This window comes from Anas platyrhynchos, chromosome 15 (assembly GCF_047663525.1).
Source record: "Anas platyrhynchos isolate ZD024472 breed Pekin duck chromosome 15, IASCAAS_PekinDuck_T2T, whole genome shotgun sequence".
NCBI lineage: Eukaryota > Metazoa > Chordata > Aves > Anseriformes > Anatidae > Anas > Anas platyrhynchos.
The window spans coordinates 5,775,001-5,794,177 of NC_092601.1; the positions used below are offsets into that span (position 1 = coordinate 5,775,001).

A 19,177-nucleotide genomic window follows, 5' to 3' on the forward strand; every position below is an offset into this window, starting at 1 on the left:
GTCATTTTTTTCTGCATCTACATTTATTTTAGTTTATGAGAGGGAGGGAGGGGGGAAATTTGGGACATGGGAATGGGGTTTAGCTAAAATATTAATTAATGAAGCAAAAAGGGGCCCCACTGCACCAACTATCATGTATCAGCTGTCTTAAATTATTCACTGTTTGTTCAAAGCCAAAGGTTATGTTCTTATTAGGGGTGCTTCTCTTGACACTTGTACATAAAATCAGATTAAGAGCTGTCCAAAGGCACCCTTTTAAAGCATTCCACAGGCAGTATTCAGCTATTTAACCATAACTAGTTATTTAGGCAAAAATTGCTAGTTAGATCATTAACAAGCATTCTTTTTATATTTCTTCCAGTAAAATAAATTATTGATATCATTGCTGACTTTTATATTATGGGAGGGAAAAAAAAAAAAAAAAAAAAAAAAGAAGAAAAAAAAATAATAAAAAAGTGATAAAAGCACTGTTTCTATTTTTTTCTTTTTTTTCCAAAAAAAAAAAAGAAAGTAATAAAAACTTAAATTCTTTGTACCAGTTAAAAAAATGTATAAAATTTACATCTGTGCAGTGGAGTTGTTAAGTTCTAGAAATACACAGCCTATGATGCTTTAGATTTAGCCTAGTAGACCAACTGTTAGAGACAGACGTATCATTTTTATGGAATTATATGATAATCATATTCAGATTTATATAAGCATTTTACAAGTATTGCAATCATTGAGTAGAGATAATCATGGTATTTTCATCAGCTTGGTACTTTTTGAAACATGACTGTGTCGTGTAAGCAATCTGCAATTTTTCAAGGCATGACAACTTGCCCCTATTTAATTTTCAAACCAAGGCCATTTTGCTAAATATTGGGCCCAAGACAACTTTTCAACTGGGACAAAAGAGGGACCTTCTTCTGACTGTGCACTGAACAGAGAAGGCTGCTTGTCTGGGTCTCTGGCACGTGCAGCTGAGCAAATGCCAGGGTGGCAGTTTCAAGCATAGTTGAAAAATTGCAGTTTGTCTGTGCATATGTTTGGACTCTTTCCATGTTGTCCTGTTTACAAGTTAACCTAAGTTGGGGTGTTTGTCACGGGTCTTCTTGTTTTTGTATTTAAATAAATAAAGCAGAAAACTGTCTTGCAACAGTTTTGCTGCAGATAGTTATATCCTCATGTGTAATGTGCATGCCTACCGGCAAGCACTTTAGTAAATTATCAACTCACCGCTGTGAACCTGCCAACTTGCTATAACAACTCTGCTTTTAAAAAAAGTGTTTGTGATCAGGCTTTCTCTTTGTCATCGTATGTGCATGCAATATGATCAGTTGAACAATAACCATCAATAAAGTTTCACAAGATTTGAAAACAAAGTTTCTGTAGCATTTATATCTAAGAATGAAAAAATAAATTATCTTTAAAATTAAAACAGAGAGAAAGAGACTATATTAATAAATGAAAAATGGGGTAGTAACATATATTTATACTACTGAGGGATTGAACTGAAATTTATTAAGAGTTCAATCCCCACATTTCTTATCTAAGATATTTGAGACAAACCTCCAATTAAAAAAAAAAAAAAGAAAAAAAAAGTATATTTAATTTAAACAGCAAGATAAAGCACCTTTAAAATGTTTACGAGGTGTTAGGTTTCCAATTCAAGTGTTGATGATGCATTGTTTCTGGAATTGCACACACAAAATGTCTAATGTGGAGAATAACAGAAATTATTTGCAATTTTAATTTTCATGAAATGGCTTTACAACTCCCACTCTTCACATGATTGTATGGCATTTTAGACTATTAAAATAATCCTGAAAGTTTGAGGGTGCAGCCCATATTAGCAACTATTTTGTTTATAAAGGTCCTACAGTACTCCTAGTAGTCATTTGAAAATGTATGTCTAAAATAGTTATGTTAGAAAAACATTTGAAATTTTTTTTACAATATATAATGGGAATGTTTTCACTTATATAAATAACTACTGAAAATATGACTTATGAAAAAAAGATATTACTACCATATGTGGAATATAGTGACTTCTAAACAGATAAAAAAGAATACAGAAACCTACAAACCCAGAAAATGTGTATATCTGTCTTAGAAATTAGTGTTTATATCACAGCCGTGATTTGTGAATAAAAAAAAAATAATAATAATAATAAAAAAAAATGGTTTGTAATATCAAAATAAAAGCTTAGTCTGAAAAGGTAAAAATATGTTGGTGTTCAAAGTCATTTTGCTTTTCCCTTTTACTGTTTTGATTGAAGAGCTACCCGCAGTGGCACCATCGATACTGTTCACAGTGTACTTGTAACCAGATGCACTATTGACAAGGTTCACAGCCTTTTTTTACTGCCTGAAAGTGTTGGTGGGAGCTTGGCAGAGCAAGCAGAGGAGCCCGATGAGGTTTGTGCATGCCCTGTGTGCCTGGCCTCCTGCTCAGGGACCAACAGCTGGGCACGGCCAGACTGGGGCAGGGAGCAAAAGCGGCTGAGAGTGCCTGGGTGCACACACAGCTATATGGGTATGTATGTGGGTGTGTGTGTGTTGGGGCTGGGGGGCAATAACCTTATCAGCTGGCTTGAGCTCTGCTGCTGCTTCTTTTCAGTCAGAGACAGAGTGATGCAATTCAGCACAGGGACTGGGTTGCATGTTTGCTCCCCAAAAAGGGAAATTTTATCCAGTATTAATTTTTTTTTTTTTTTTTTTTTCAGGCAACAGTGCATGATATGTGAAGAAGGATTGTTTTTTTGTTGTTTGCTTGTAGGGAAATAAAAGTGTCTTATAAACTGACTTCATTTAAACAGGCCATTTCATCTAAGAGGATCATAAAAATACCACTGACCTGCATCTGACCTCTAAGATGAAACGTGGCTGTAGCTGCTCAGGCAAGTGCTGATCAGGGAGCACCAACACTAGGGAGGGCTGGTGACTGGTAAGTGTGTGATTGCTGCTCTTCCCAGGGCTCTGCACCACTTCTCTCTGGTGATGGATGGTAGCTAGCCTTCTCATTAGCTGTCTTTTTCATAGCTTCTATTTCTGTTCACTTCTGTGAATAGGAGAGGAAGGAAGGGTAATTCTGCTGATCTTAAACTGACAGTGGTATTTCTGCAGTTCTGGAAGGCTCCTTGTCGCTCCCAGGTTTATAGTTCAAGCCATAGGAATGACAGCTACATACTTGTAGGTCTAGGCGTACCTGTCGGCTCAACCGGTCATGATGAAACTGATGTATTTAATGTGCCATTAATCATGTCACATGCATGCCAATAGAAGTGTATCTCTTCTACTTGGGTTCCTGTTGCATTATAAATAAACAGGGGTAGAGAAGACATAAAGATAAGGCATTAAATATTGAATGCTTTGCAATTTACTAGCAAGTTCTTCTCTGGAAAGTGTTTTGATTCTTCTGGGAAAGTAAAGAAACCCTGCTGTGTGCCAGGTGGGGAGATGCTATCTTCTGCTTACTTTATAGCTTTATACGAAGTACGAGCACTATATGTTTGAGTATACTCTCCTACACACCATACACAAATGCTATATTGACACACCATACACAAATGCTATATTGACAGTGTTTCCTTTGGTGGTTGGACAAAATGACAAAGGCAGTAATACTGAGTAAGATTTGTACTGAAGAAGGGTGAGAAGCATGTGGATAGATAAGCATCAGTGGGACACACATACAAAGAGTACCTGAAACACCATAGAATGCATGTGATTGGATTCATCTACCTGTTGTCCAGTATCATTATTCATGATTTGATGCATAATTTTTCCTTTCTTGACCAAAGAGCCAACATGTGGTAAACTAATAAAAAATTATATTTATTGAGCAGCTGGCTAAAGGATAAGCAAAGCATCATGTATAACCAAAACAAAAACAATAAAAAAAAAAAAAAAAGGAAAAGGAAAATGCAGTCAATGCTTTAGGATATTTTTCTCAATTAGTTAAAATTCTAACACAACTTTTGCTGTAGCAGATCATACAGCAAAAATCAAATTTAATATTTTAGGAAACCTCAGAATCACCCCTCTCTACCATGTCCTGCACTACTCTGTCCTTGATTGTCTTTAAGTGCATGCACATTGTTTATTAGCTTTATATTTGTCTTTGATTTGTGAACTAAAATAGAGTTTTCTTTAACTCTTTGGAAATATTATTTGTCTACAGTTTGAACTGCTGTTGTGTTATGTTACGGTTTCTTACCTCAAATGATTTGTTGCCACTTTGGCATGTTCCTATTTCCACATTTTTATTTATTTATTTACAGTTTTACAGTACAGATGCAAGAGGAATAAAAGGCTGTGAAAAGCATTTATTCAAGCAGAACTGAAGTAGCATTTTGATAGGCAGAAAGGCGTGAGAAAAAAAAAATAAATTTCAGTTTGAAGTTTGAAGGCAAGATTTGAATGGGAGGTGAAATCAGAAAGAAGACAATGATTTAGGGATGTCTTTGAAGAATTTATGAAAGTGTCACAGAATCACAGAATTGTCTAGATTGGAAGAGACATCCAAGATCATCTAGTCCAACCTCTGACCTAACATTAACAAGCCCTCCACTAAACCACTAAAACATATCTAAGCTCTACATCTAAATGTTTTTTAAAAACCTCCAGGGATCACAGAATCACAGAATATCTAGGTTGGAAGAGATCTCAAGATCATTGAGTGCAACCTCTGACGTAACGCTAACAGTCCCCACTAAACCATATCCCTAAGCTCTACATCTAAACGTCTTTTAAAGACTTCCAGGGATGGTGACTCCACCACTTCCCTGGGCAGCCTGTTCCAATGTCTAACAACCCTCTCAGTAAAGAAGTTCTTCCTAACATCCAACCTAAAACTCCCCTGGCACAACTGTAGCCCATTCCCCCTCGTCCTGTCACCAGGCACATGGGAGAACAGGCCAACCCCCACCTTGCTACAGCCTCCTTTGAGGTAGCCTGTAGAGAGCAATAAGGTCACCCCTGAGCCTCCTCTTCTCCAGGCTGAACAAGCCCAGCTCCCTCAGCCGCTCCTCGTAGGACTTGTTCTCCAGGCCCCTCACCAGCTTCATCGGCCTTCTCTGGACTCGCTCAAGCACCTCGATGTCCTTCTTGTAGCGAGGGGCCCAAAACTGAACACAGTACTCGAGGTGCGGCCTCACCAGAGCCCAGTACAGGGGGACAATCACTTCCCTAGCCCTGCTGGCCACACTGTTTCTTATGCAAGCAAGGATGCTGTTGGTCTTCTTGGCCACCTGAGCACACTGCAGGCTCATATTCAGCCGACTATCAACCATCACTCCCAGGTCCTTCTCTGTCTGGCAGCTTTCCAACCACTCATCTCCCAGCCTGTAGCTCTGCTTGGGGTTATTGCACCCCAGGTGCAGGACCCGGCACTTGGCCTTGTTGAACTTCATGCAGTTGGCCTCAGCCCATCGGTGCAGCCTATCCAGATCCTCCTGCAGAGCCTTCCTACCCTCGAGCAGATCGACACACGCACTCAACCACTTCCCTGGGCAGCCCATTCCAATGCCTAACAACCCTTTCAGTAAAGAAGTTCTTCCTAATGTTCAACCTAAACGTCCCCTGATGTAACTTTAACCCATTCCCCCTCATCCTGTCACCAGGCACGTGGGAGAACAGACCAACCCCCACCTTGCTACAGCCTCCTTTAAGGTACCTGTAGAGAGCAATAAGGTCGCCCCTGAGCCTCCTCTTCTCCAGGCTGAACAAGCCCAGCTCCCTCAGCCTCCCTGTCATCAAAACCAGTCTTGTTACCAGTATTATAAAAGCTTATTGCAACTCTTCAGTTGTTGTTAAAGGCCATAAGCTTAATCTCTCACTATAACATGAGTTTTAGCCTGAGTCTTTCCAGACTGGAATTTGAGTTCTTACAATATCTAAATCTATTCATACAGCAGTGGAGTTGTTTGGGTTTGGTATGAAGGGGAATTTGTTTTTAATGATTCTCCAGCATTAACCTAGTGCTCTGCATACCAAGAATTGTCTTGTAGCACTTCATAAAAAGCACAAGGAACAGACTAGGATCAGGAAAAGCCTAGGTAGTATTTGTTGGTTTATCATTAGCTTGAAATCAAGCCTGTTCTCTTAATGAGTGAGACTAAGTTTAACATGGTGAAGAAAAATGCTAAAACTCCTGCTGGATCCAAGAGCTCTTATATTTATATTTGGAAACGCAAGTTTTTAGTTTCATGCTGGTTTGTCTTTAAGCATGTGGGTATGTTGCCTATATCCACACAAAGGATGTCAGTGTAATTGAAGCAGTGATGTGATTATCTGAACAATTCACCACTAGCTTTAGTTGTCTAGGATATAACACCCGTTATACAACAACAGTACTGTTGTTACAGTGAACAGCAATCAAAAGTGGGTTACCCATTTTCAAAGAGAAGATGTTTCACTATTCCAGGCAACATTCAGGGCCAGGAGCTCCTCTTCAGCTGTTGTTTCTCTCTCAGTAGTAGATATTGTCAAGCTTTTCGAATTCCTGCTTTATGTCCTATCAGGTTACTCAAGGTTAGTGATCTCATCTTACGTGGTTTGCAGTATTAAAAAAGAGAGTTTGGGTGGAAAGGGAGGTGAAGCTGTGTTTAAAGCACTCACAAATATATGTGGGAGGCGGTTCTAAACTCTTGTCTTGGCTCATCTTAATACAGTAATTTGAAATTTTTTATTTTTTTAATTTTTTTTTCTATATGTAGCTGCCATATGCATATTGGATAAAGTTGTTCTCAGCTCTGTTGAAGATCTTCCATTTCACATAAAGAGCTAGTCACTGAGAAACACTTTTTCAGTAATCTGTTGGTCTGGGCTCTGCCCTGGATTCCATTCCCCTTCCACATCAGAGTGAAAACATGCTTATACGACCCCATTGCTTTCTTAAGAGGGGTCATATGACAAGAAAGTATTCTTTCTGTTTCACATGAGACAGGTTGACTTGTGGTAGGGTTCTGATTCCAAAAGAGATTTAGAGCTGAAAACCTGAGCTCAAACTGATCTCACTGTATGTATGGTACTGTAGAACACTCCAGTCTGCTTCTCAGGACTGCTTATGGATTGGTTTAGTTTGCTCTCTGCTAGCTTTGATTTGCCCATGTATTGCACTGAGAACCTGCATGCCTAACCAATTTAATGATTCCATTGTTTAGTGAAAGACTTGCGAGTCAGGAATTCAATAAATTGGAAAACTGTTAAATAAAACATAAGTGAATGCAAAAATAATCATTTAGTGGACATTATGAAAAGACACTAAACCAAACAGTTCAGACCAAGGGATGATGTATAACATCTAAACAAATATGACAACTAATTAAGGATGAGATTCCACATTCAGGATGACAGGCATTATAAAAATGAACAGCTAGGTTATGTTTGGGAAAAAAAAACTGCGCTTTGCAAATGTCAGGCAGACAGCTCAGTAAGCAAAAAAGCTCAGTTATCCAATTAAAGTAAATGTGCGGTGTTCTCAGTATAAAGAGCTAAAGCATCCTTATGCTGAGGAGTTAAGATCCTGAAATGTAAGTGGAGCAAAAAGTGCTCTCTATAAAGCTCGGTGTAATCTATCAAGATTAACATTTTGCATGCTGGCAAAGTCATATAGTAAAGTGTTTCATTTTTTGAAATTAGAAACATTAGACTAAGATCAGTACCAATTTAAACCCCAGGTAATCCCAAATATTAAATTGAATTCATTATTTGCAACCACAATGTGCTAATAAACTTTCCCTGATGGTTTCTATGGGAAATAGATATGTTAGGTCCCCTTCTCTTTCGTAAGATCCTTTCTGATACTTCATGTAAAATGTATTAACAAGTTGCACAACTGTAATTTAGGGAAAAAGTCTTCATCTAACAGTAATTCCTGATTTATTCAGGAGTAATTCCAGTCCTAGGAAAGACTGAGGATATTTTTAAACATTGGCATGTGCATGGATGGTTTGAGAGAGGCTGCAAAGTTTCAAAACCAACAGTGAGAGATGCAGTTTAATCTAATCTGTTGTTGTCACATTCTAACAAAAGGAGATTATTGCATATCAATGAGAAGTCAGTGGTAGAAAGAGATTGCAGTAACACATCAGCATATTGTCTCACAGATTAAAAAGACACATCAAGGATCATTCTCATTAAACCCCATTCCTGTAGTCCAGTATGTGATACTTCACTTTTTCTCAGATCTCATTGCCATTGGTAGATTTCTGCCATAAATCACAATAGAGAAGAGATAGCAGGTACCAAATATTAATATTTGAATCTAAATTTCAGAATTGTCGCTGATACAATATGACTCCCTACTGTAACAGTATGACTCCCTACTGTCACAGTCTTTCTTGCAGCTATCTTTCTCTCACTTATGCTGGTCTCTACTGAGCTCATGCAAGTATACCCAGATCATGGAAGAGTGCTATAGGCCATAAGTAACAAAAACTGATCTGTAGAGCTCCTAATGCACAGAAGGAGAGAAGTATGTGAACACGGGTTCCTCTCTGAACACAGATCTAAGGGATATGATCTGGGCTTCAGTTAATAGTTTGCTTGGCAAACAATCCCTAAGACATATCCACAGATTATTTATTCATTTATGTATTTATTTATTGTAACACTACCATGAACTTACTACTAGTTTATATTAAAATGGACCCTAGTGAAAAATAACAGCTATATGATACATCCATTTTATTTTCCTTTCTTGTGCTAATTAATGGTGTCAACATTGAAATTTATGTAATTCTTTTAGGTCATCTGATCTGACCCAATGTCCTTCCATTGTAGAACTGGTATCTGTATGTGAGATATCCCTATATGAGCGAGACTGTAGATCTTACACATTTTATGTATAGTGCAAAGAGTGCAAAGTACTGTGATCTCTGTAACATGTGCACTGTGAGGCTGTTCCTCACAGTAAAACTCACTGATAGCAAATTTTTCCTAGAATCGAAGCCACTTTTTTTCTTTTTTTTAATCATCCTATTAGTCCAAGAGATCTTAAGCACGTCTCTTTCTCATTTGAGCTGCAATAGCTCTATAAGTGTCCAAAAGTCTTGGCCATTTAGTGACCTTCAATATCACTTTTTATTGTTCTTTTTGGATTTATTCCAACTTTAATATTTAAGTAGACATAATGCAGGAAGTTTCTAGCAATAGGGTATTGAACACGATTTCTTTTGCTTAGCAACATCAGACCCACTTACTCCCTCAGAGTTTCAGGTAGGAGCCTTGGAATACACTGAAGGCTATTGCAGAATTATAGCAAGGCATGGTTAGATTTAACTTACACATGCTTTGTTTGGTTTCATTTTTATCTTCTTTTTCTAATGTCTCACCAGGTCATATTTTTTTGGCATGAATCCACAGTTCAGCTTTCGGTATAATCAATTGACAAAAAAGACAGATGATACTCAAAAGAAATTATTATTTAATGCATAGCTGTAAAGAGCTGTGCTTGTGTTGCAGCAATTCACGTAACAAGGCCATAATAGAGGATCAAATGCAAAATCTTCTGTGTCTCTGTGGGCTCAGTTTTGCATTTGGCTCAGCGTCCCCAGATTCTAAAATCTTATATAAACACACTTTTTTCTTCCACTACCACATGAAATATCATATTGAAGATAATGTTCTGAGTGTGCAGATTTTTACGTTTCGTGTATTTATACTTGCTGTAACTTAAGGCAGTCCCAAGAATTAAGCATAACAGTGATTTTTTGTTTGTTTGCAGTTACTTGAGGAGAGAAACTCAAACCCTTCTGAAGTATACAGCAGTATAGTTCTGAATATTTTTATACTAAAAGTTTTTTACATTAACTGAAAAAATTACCTAGAATCATTACTTGCAACTTCTGTAGAAGATGGTAGTGTAGTAGCTTGCAGCTTCTACTCTCTTTAGTCTGGCTATGGCATGTTAGTTGCTGATCACCACTTTTAAATGAACAAATTTGACATTTTAAAAAAGGCAGCTTTTAGGTAGATCATGTAGAGGAATAGTTGCTTGTTTCTCAGACTAGTAATTTCAATCTGCAGTTTTAGATATTGAGGAAGTGTGAGATCAGAATCAGAAGAGGCAGTAAGAGCAGAGAAAGTTATCTTCTGTTTGCACTCTTGCTATAGGAAAGAAGTCTGCTGTTTGTATCTTCATAACTGGCAGCAGAGCAGATCTTCATTTTAAGCCAAAATTTAAACCTGTCCCTTGGAGTTAAGTCTCCAAAACAAGAACTTCTAAGTTCTAAGATATTCAATTCAAGCCATTTGCAGAAGAATTAACATGCAGCAAAAGACTTTTCTGGGGTTTCCCCCTTCATAAGATGGTTTATAAAGCAGAAAGCAGAAAATTATTACTCGGACAGAGGCTTTAGGCTTTACCAGGGGAATCAGAATGGAATTCAAGTTTGTGAAGCACCTAATTTATATATTAAAAAAAATAATAAATCTGTCGAATGTTCAAATGAGAGGTGAGAATGTCAGCTCTGCAGTCTTTAAGAAAAAATTGAATGGCTGCAATACCCTCACCTATGTGTGACCTTGTCACCTGCAGAATTGCCATGTTTTTTTGTGAAGTAAGCAGTTACACTTGCAACTTTGAATGTTTCTGCCATCCTTGCCTTTTTCTTATAGAACCTCTGTTTCACATCTCCTTGTACACAACTGTTCATGTTCACACAGATGGGCAACAATCCAACTTCATATTTTCTGAAAAAAAAAAAAAGTGATGGCCTGGAGATAACAATATTAAGTCATTCTTAATTTACAAATACAGCTGATAAAATAACTGAGGTTTCATCACAGAGAGATCTGGAGCCCCATTGCTCCACAGTTAGAAAGTAAAGTTATCTCAAGTAAAAAAAGCAAGCAAATGAGGAAAAAATAGTTTTATCTGGGAAGCTGAGAAGCAGCTTTTATTGGCTGAAAGAATATCAAGAGAAATATGCATTTTGCCAAAGCCAGTAAATTCTGCTGTACAGATGAGTTCTTATGGGATGTCTCTGGATTTTGATGGATGCCTTTTTTTCCCCCTTTTTTTTTTTTAATGTCACCTGCCATTAGGCCCTGGTATAGAAATTGTTCACTTAACCCAGCCTTCAGCTGACTTTGTCCTCTAATGGGGAGAGGACGTAATTCGTATACTGAGATTAAGAGGAGGGCATGCATCACCACAAAATGTTGTGCCAGTCATCCTTTCTCAGTCCAGTCTGAAGTCTCTTATCTCTGGAAAATGTGAAGTGGCAACATGAATAGGATAAGCAAAGAAACATGGCCTACTTTTTCTATAATCTTCTTTTATAGCTTTACTCTCAGTGACTTTGACAGGAAGTCAACAGAGAAGTATTTTTGCCCAATGCCAGATTAATCGAAATATGTGTAAATTTGTGCTCTCATTGAGTTGTTCACCTCTGTCTCATTCAGTCAGCCTGCCTCCTGGCACCATTAAGTAGAATTTTACAGCTGTGTGGAGCCTACCATAGGGTTGGAGACAGGAAAATTGTGTGTCATAAATGCAACACCCTGAGAAACAGGTCCCCCATGAAATGAATTATCTTAAGACAACTGGAGATTTGTGGAAGCAGAAATCAGGTATCTTACTGTTACGTAAGGGCAGAAGGAATTAGGTACCGGCATTTACAGCTGCAGCAGAACTAGCCGAGTCAACTGAAATGTTTATCATTGATCTGCCTAAATCCTGAGGGAGCCCTTCAGAACTTTTTCATCACACAGCAAGCTACAGTCAAGACTAGTGGAAATTTGGAAATTCCCCAAGTACTGGTTGCAGTATTTTATTCTGATTTTTCTGGTCTTTTCAGGGTGTTTTGTATATAACTGAAGTCACCTAAACAGGTGCAGTCCAACTTCAGCAGACATGTTTGCCTATGCTTGCCTTGTCTTCTTACAAAAGACGCTTTTAAGATCTGCTTTTGTATACCTTGTGATTTCTGCACTTTTTCCCAAATTTGAAAGTTCTTATTCCCTCCAATTTAATTCCTAAACTAAAATTTCATTTTGTTCATGATTCATGAGTGAATGAGGAGCATGTAATTTTTTCAAATTTAGTTCAAAGAGATATTATGACCTTAACTTGCCAATTACCACATTGTTTTCTAAAAATTGTATTATATGAAGATTAGTTAGAATGGTAGAATATTTACAAATGTTGTTGTCACCTATTTGTGATAACTTAAAAATTCATATAACATTTTCCAGTGCAACATCTGGTGTCTGAGTTAATGAAATCAGATGTCATAAAAAACAAACAAACAACAACAACAACAACAACAAAAACTTGAAAATTTCCAGGCTTCTTTTGTTTCAAGTTACTTCTGTTTATTGTTTTTGGAGAAGCAACCATTGTATATAATAGTGACTATATATTTTAATATAAGACAAAAATTGCCAGTTCTTTTTAGACTTTGTGGTTCCTTAACCTTGTTAGAATCGTAAAGGACACAGCTGTTTATTTTCTTAAATTTAGCTGTTTATTGCTTCTTTTCTCTTCCATGCGCTAATTGCTAAGCCTTACTGTAGCTTTGAATGTCTCCTGCCTGTGTATGAATGTTGTGAAAGGATGGTCAGATACCACCTTTGATATTTTTTTCTCCTAAACTAACTTTCTTTTGTTTTTCCTCTTCAATGGACAAGAAGCTGTACTGCAAAAGCAGATGATATGCTATGCTTTTGGCCAGATAATCTGTGTATTCTGTTACCCAAGAAATCTGGATAACTTTCTTCCTACTCATTGCTAGCATTACATTTAAGATTTAGGAAGGAGAGAGGAGAGAAGGGGGAAGGAAAAAGAGAAAATGTATTGGTAGCTATGTCAGTATGCTGAGGGAACTTAGCAACAAGGCAACAGAAGTCATTGCTGAGTGAGCAGAATGAAGGAATCTTAAATAACTTTAAGGCTGCTGAAAGGAACACTCATATAGTCTATGGTGCTTGTGATCATTCTGCAGAAAACTAGACAGCATTAAAAGAGAAAAGTTTAAATTATTTTTCATGTAAGTACAAGTGTGCAACAATATTAATAGTGTGTTTTAATCAGAGAAGAGACAAGTGTGTAAATTTGATATTTAGTTATATAGTTAGTCATAATTTACAGGGCACTGACTGGAGCAGTTGATCATCTAAGGTGACCTGTTTTCTGTAAATTCAAGAATGGATGTCTAAAAGCAAACATTTATTATGCAAAATTATGGAGGTAAATGTTTTTGACTAGAGAGAAGGAATTCAGGATTCTAGCATGAGCCAAGTAACAAGCTGGTTTTGGTTAGGTTATGTATATTTTTCATGTGTCATAGGCTATCTATACTTTGACATAAGGAGTGATAGAACTAATAATGTGTAGTGTTGTTGTTACAACAAACAAACAAACAAATAAAGGGTTTTGCCATCACTGAAGGTATTTAGGTTTTGGTTGAAAATTCAACCAAAGCAGGAGAATCCACAGCTGTCCTCCTCCATCCTCCCCCAGGCACACAACAGGAAGAAAGCACAAGCTTTTATGGCAAATCGGCTTTGAGAAGCTACAGTAACTATTAGTAACAATGAAGCCTCCCCCAGAATTGCATCAACTGTCCCTGGGGTTAGACTGGCAACCTGTACTAAGAACCGAGCTGAGCTTTCTGTCTGATGGATCATTACTTAAGGAAAACGGCTGTGTATTGGATATTTAACATGATCAAAGAATAACTACATAATGCAAATGCAGCCATCTCAGGATTATTAAGATATCACCATGGGTTGCCTGAAAAAGGAACTCCAAGTTGTCAGTTATGTCTAGTAGCACTGATTAATGATAGTCACTTGAGTAGCAAGGCAATGTGTAGGCACAGGCTGCATACCTGTAGAGGTTTAGCTACATTCTGATAACTGTGCTGTCTACACATAAAGCCACAATGACAATTTGTCTGCTGAATCATGGAAGAGAGCCATAGCAATTCAATGCAGTCTGTCCTGGTAAATTAATATTCCAGTAAATTAATAAATTAATATTAATTAATTTACTAATATTAGTGAATTAATATTTCTATTTCTCTGCAGTCACTGGTGCCAATCTTTCACCAGGTCTTCTGTGGAGTTGGGAGATGAGGGCGACTCAATCTGTACTTCCTAATTTTTGCATACGGAAATTCTCTTTCAGCCTTTAAAGATATATTTGACCTCAAAGTAAACAGAATACAGGCCTTTCTCCAACTAAGTTTCATTCCTCCGTATACAAAGCACAAATTATTATTTATTTATTTATTTTGTGTTTATACTTTCACAAACATTTTGTATAATAATCCATCCTGGATATATTATTTAAGGGTAGTTGAAAACCAAGCTTTTCTAGAATCACAACTGCAAAGTCAAAGCAACTCTCCTGTGAGTTTGTTGATAATGTGGAGAAAAAAACGACAAAGACTTTTGCCAGATGAAACTGGTAGTCTTGGGGAGAGGTTTAGGGGCTTTGCCCTTCAAGCCACTTCTGATTATCTACACATAAATAGAAAAATCACCAGTAGTTTGTACAATGCCCATAGGACACTCCTTCCTTTCATAAAAATTAAAGAAGTCTGACCTAAAAAGTAATAGAAACAATAACAGAAGACTTTTTTTTTTTTTTTTTTTTTTTTTTTTTTTGCTGTTAAGTGTTTGGTACCATGCCCTCATTTACAATTGGCCATCTGTCTGTCAGAAAGCTTAATTTAAAACTGAAAATGCCTCAAGATGGACCTTGCAAAAGTTTGCAAAATTTCCTTATGACGGGCACTTACAAAACCTTCCCCTTATACATTGAGCTACTTGTAGCTAAGATGTATTTAATGGAAATATTACTAAAGTTTAAAAGATTACTACTAAAATTTAGCAGCTGTGATTACACTCTTTTCAGTAGCAATTGCATTCCTACCGCACAGCTTAGAAAAGTTTTCTGATATCTTATTTTATATTTGATCCAGAAGAAGCAGTTTACTTAGACAGTTTACAACTCAGTGGAGGTTCTATTTTATTAATTATTTTTTTCTTTTCTTTTAAAGACTCTTTTTCCAATTCCTAACTTTAAAATAAAGGAGTTTAAGTGAAGATCAAACAGCAAGTAAAGATTTAAGCATAGCAGAATTGAGGGGTAGGAGGGAAGCAAACAGATAGAAGACTTATGCAAACCCCCAAAGATTCTTGGTGTTGTTTGTTTGTTTGTTTTCGGTAATAATGTTGACTAACTACAACAGCTATCTTTCAAGAAAGAGCTGGGGAAAGGAGATGTCTGTGTAGAAAAGCAGCCCACCAACACACTTGTAGAGCCATTCTTTCCAGACAGTGCCTTTGGCCTACGCTGAAAAGCATAATACAAAGCCATTCTATTTCAAACGAAAGTTCATTTGTGCTGTAGAAAGCACAAAGGCAGCTGCATTTCACTTTTTTTAGCCAAGACATGTCGCAAACCTAGTCAGCCTGGTTTTAAGACCTTTGTTATTGGCCCCTGACTGATATATAGCACTGTGACAGGCATAAGTTTTCTCCTTATTCAGCATGAAATTAACTTGGCATGTTCAAAGAAGCAAAGCTATCAAGCTAGGATCATAATCAGTGTTAGCTTCTTCGGGGGAATCTTCACAGCCAAACACTAAAACGTAATCTGTACATACAACTACTCCCAGGAGAACATTGTAGCAATAGTTCCACGCATGCCCGAGAGTAGACATGCTCTGGCTGCCCTTGCAAAGGGGTGAAAAAATAAAAGAATATTCTTCATGCCTTCCCTCTGCCTTTCCACAGTAGCCCTGAAGTTGTCACAATGCAGCCCAAATGCATTGTTTTAAATATGTTTGTAATGAATAAATGTATTCATAGTCATTTGGAGCTGGTATTTTAAATGTTTAAATGCCTTTTGGGAAGTTTTAGCCTGAAACACTGTTGTTAAGACACTGAAATATTAGTAAATCTTACAAACAACGCAAGTTCTAATGTTCCTCGTTTCTGTGGTGCTACATGCTGTGCTAATGACCTGGTAACTGGATTTTCTGCTTTTGAAAGCAGAGCTATGTGCTGTAAAACTTTTATCTAAGTTGAGCTGCCTTTCTCTAATGAATTTTTTATTTGTTTACTTGTTGTTTCACTAGAATTTAAAAGTAGCAATTAAAAACAAAAAAGAGAAAACAAACAAACAAACAAAAAACCTCACCCTGAACAAGGAACTTGCCTTCATTCAAAGTCTAATATAATGATGGAAAATACATCATTGTGTGTCCAGTAAAGTGGAAAAGAAGTCAAGAAAAATGCATAAATATGCTTAGTACTTTACATGACAAGAAATGTATAATTCATGTGATGATGGTATATATGCACATAAGCTACCACAGGCACATTTGCCATGCAGCTGTGCTTGTGCATGCTGCTGCATAAGCATAGTGCACTCTCAGTTTGTCTGAAATTCCTAATGCCTATTGAACACAAGATCAGGCCCAGCTTACTCTCAGCTTCCATTGTGGTTTGTTTAATAAAGCATCAGCTAAATTGAATTGAAATACTGAACAAGATATTGGGCCTATGACCATGCAGGCATAAAACATACTTGTGAGTTAATTTTATACTTAGTCATAGTGCTGTTTAGTGTTTTTGTTGTTGTTGTTTTTGTTGTTTTTTTTTTGTTGTTGTTGGTTTTTTGTTTGTTTTTTGTTTTTTGTTTTTAAAGAAAGAAAATGAAAAAGAAATGAGGAAAAGAAAAATAAATGAGGATAAGAAGGAGGATGCAGGTAATTGCAGTCTGGTCAACCCCACCTCAGTTCCTGGAAGGCTAATGGAATAACTGTGGAAGCTCACCTGAAGTGCTGTGTTCATTTTTTGTTATTTTGTTTTGTTTGTTTGTTTGTTTTTATAAAAACTCCCCAAATAAAGTAAGCAGTACACTGCAATTCTGGTTTTACAACATGTCTCAATGGTTGTAGGGATGTGTGAGAGTGCACTACCTTGGCCTGTTCCAGGTGAGGGAGGCCTAAATGGCACATTCTGCATTTCCACTGTTGATTTGAATCAGACCCTACAGCAAACTGTCCTACCCACCATGAGTTTCTTTCTGTCAGAGAGATGGAAAGAGCCCTTGAAGGAAATGGAGAGAGAACCAAACGGATTGTGCAGATACTGCCTGGAAACATGGGGGCTACTAGGGGACCATGGGGAAGCCAAGGTCTATCCCACACAGCAGCCATCAGCATGGAATGTCCTTCTCCACCTTCATTCAGGATAAAGGCTGTATGACCCTGCAGGACCAAAAGCATGGATAAACTATTTCCTTATGGTTTCTGATGCCAGGGTTGATGCTGTGATCTTTGCTCATTCCTGCAGAGCTTCTGTGTGGAAGTGGAGGCCATAATGGTGTGGGGCCTACTCCTGGAACTATCACCTGCTGGGCCAGGGCTACCCAGAATCTTGCTGCATGTATCCTTGGCCCGAGGCACCCCTGCCTGTTTGTCACAGTGTTTGCTTTACCCTGGCCTTGCCAGGAGGACAGTGGGAATGAAAAGGGCGTGGAGATGCCAACAGCTCCAGTCCAGGAGGGAGAGGAGGAAGAGGAGGAGGAAGCAGCAACACACAGCAAGGTATTGGTGGGCCAAGCATATACCATGCTGTGGAGGTCGTATTTCTAGAATTCTTTTTCTGGGGCCTTTAGACAACTCCAAGGATGACAGTTTTACATGAAATGTTTTCCCATCATATGTTTTTAATGAATGGTCTTATTCAAGGTAGTAAGGGTTTTTGTCCTTTCTTAGTGTTCCATTAATAGGTGTTCTATCAGATGCATGGGGTAGAAAGCCTTCTTACAGCTTTCTTCACCTGTGCCCCAATTCCATTGTTGACAATAAGTCCATGGTGGTACTTTGATGAGATTTTTGGCATCTGTAACCCTTTCTGTTACATTTTCTGTAATATTTGCATGTATAATGCAAGAATGTGTAGTAATTACAGACTATGAACTGGCATCTGCGACCTTTGCAGTGAGTTCAACATGGTACAACATGGCATGGTTCATGAGGTTCAGCATGGCTAAGAGCTGGGTCCTGCACTTTGGCCACAACAACCCCATAACCCCATGCAGATCTACAAGCTTGGGGCACAGAGGCTTGAAAGCTGTGCAGAGGAAAAGGATCTGGGGGTGCTGATTGATGCTCACCTGATGTCAGCAGTGTGCCCAGATGGCCAAGAAGGCCAACAGCATCCTGTCTTGTGTCAGGAATAGTGTAGCCAGTAGGGTCAGGGAGGTGACCATCCCCCTGTACTCTGCTCTGGTGAGGCCGCACCTTGAGTACTGTGTTCTGTTTTGGGCCCCTCAGAACAAGAAGGACATCGAGGCCCTGGAACATGTCCAGAGAAGGGTTATGAAGCTGGTGAAGGTCCTGGAGCACAAGTCCTGTGAGGAGCAGCTGAGGGAACTGGGGGTGTTTAGTCTGGAGAAGAGGAGGCTCAGGGGAGGCCTCATTGCTGTCTACAGGTACCTAAAAGTACCTGGGAGCTGGGGTTCAGCCTTTTCTTGCAGATAACTAATGATAGGACAAGAGGGAATGGCCTCAAGTTGTGCCAGGGGAGGTTTAGGTTGGAAAGTAGGAGACATTTCTTCTTAGAAAGAGCAGTCAGATGTTGGAACAGGTTGCCCGGGGAGGTGGAGGAGTCACCGTCCCTGGGGGGTTTTAAGGAAAGGTTGGAAGTAGTGATTAGGGACTTGGTTTACCTGGTCATATCAGTGCTAGGGGGATGGTTGGACCAGATGATCTTGAAAGTCTTTCCAACCGAAATGATTCTGTAAGTTTGGTAACTAGTCATGCTGTTAGAATATACCTGTCTGATAGCTAGGGAGATAACCTGTTTAGTCATTCTACATATGTGCTGTGGAGAGGTCTCCAGAGCTCAGCACTGCTGAGTGGGGTATCAGTAGGCCCAAACTTTAATCTCTAGTTCAAAGGGTTTAAGTTGCTGAATGTGACACAGCCCACAGGAGCACAGCAAGGAGCCTCAGCTGGATAGGACACACATGACAAATGTCTGCTTGTGTGTGAAGCAAGAAGAGAGAGAGGAGATTATCACTAAAAATTGGGCAACAAGCCCACAGACAAATGCCAGAGCACTCATTCCACAGAAGGGGTGGTGTTTTCTTATCTCCATCCTTTTGGTGCCAGAGGTTTACAGTTCAGCCTCACAATGATGCTACTGGTGTTAGTGGAGA

General features: G+C 38.4%; 1 protein-coding gene across 40 annotated transcripts in view; it reads left to right on the forward strand.

Moving 5' to 3' along the window:
- Window positions 1–2,589, forward strand: part of RBFOX1 (RNA binding fox-1 homolog 1) — an 895,957-nt gene extending 893,368 nt beyond the window's left edge. For 14 of the 40 annotated variants that reach the window (XM_038186803.2, XM_038186807.2, XM_038186813.2 and 11 more), the window contains one exon: window positions 1–2,581. This exon is cut by the window's left edge and continues 493 nt beyond it. The gene's annotated coding sequence lies outside the window, so the exon portion shown is untranslated. The other 26 variants (XM_038186799.2, XM_072023682.1, XM_038186801.2 and 23 more) reach the window with 7 other exon arrangements.
- Window positions 2,590–19,177: the final 16,588 nt, after the last annotated feature.